We start from the raw sequence: 1,097 nt of genomic DNA on the forward strand, positions 1-1,097 counted from the left end.
TCCCCAACCCCCCCTCCTCCTCCCCAAACACCCCCCTCCTCCTCCCCAACCCCCCCCCTCCTCCTCCCCAACCCCCCCTCCTCCTCCCCAACCCCCCTCCTCCTCCCCAACCCCCCCTCCTCCTCCCCAACCCCCCCTCCTCCTCCCCAACCCCCCCTCTCCTCCCCAACCCCCCCCTCCCCTCCCCAACCCCCCTCCTCCTCCCCAAACCCCCCTCCTCCTCCCCAAACCCCCTCCTCCTCCCCAAACCCCCCCTCCTCCCCCCCCCCCAAACCCCCCTCCTCCCCCCCCAAACCCCCCTCCTCCTCCCCCAAACCCCCCTCCTCCTCCACCCCAGGGCTATGGGAAGTGCACAGGTAGATGGGGGAGGAGGGGGTGGAGGGTCTAGACCCAAGGGGCATGGTCTCAGACTAAGGCGCAGGATGGGTTCGCCCTGCTGCCTCACGGCGCCGAGGTCCCAGGTTCGATCCCGGCTCTGGGTCACTGTCCGTGTGGAGTTTGCACATTCTCCCTGTGTTCGCGTGGGTTTCGCCCCCACAACCCAAAGATGTGCAGGATAGGTGGATTGGCCACGCTAAATTGCCCCTTAATTGTGTCATGTGAGAGTACCTTTAAGAAATGGGTGTTATAAATGGGTGTGTATATAAATATCTGTAGTGAGAGTACCTTTAAGAAATGGGTGTTTATTACTGCAGTGATGTCAGAGTGTGTGGAGCTGGGCTGTCTGTCAGCTTTTTACTTTTGATTTAGGCTGTTTGCTGCAGGGTGTGTTTTAGTTTTGTTTTCAGTGTTGGAGCTGAAGCCGGACAGAGCTGGTGTACTGTTGATCTCTCTGCCATGAAAAGACTATCTCTTGATCATTTGGTGAATTCAGAATTATAAATGTTCCCAGTAGTGAATGTGAACCTGATGTGCTTCTGGTGAAAGGTGTCTTATGGATGTTAAAAGGAAAGTTTAAAGGATTACTTAGTGTTGGGGGTTGTATTTGAATTGATGGTTGCTAAGATGTTCACTGTATGTTTTAAAAAGGTTAACTTGAGTTCATAGAATTAACATTGTTTTGCTTTAAAAATTACTTTTCCATTTCTGCTGTACCA

Source organism: Scyliorhinus canicula, chromosome 17 (assembly GCF_902713615.1).
Source record: "Scyliorhinus canicula chromosome 17, sScyCan1.1, whole genome shotgun sequence".
NCBI classification, from domain to species: domain Eukaryota; kingdom Metazoa; phylum Chordata; class Chondrichthyes; order Carcharhiniformes; family Scyliorhinidae; genus Scyliorhinus; species Scyliorhinus canicula.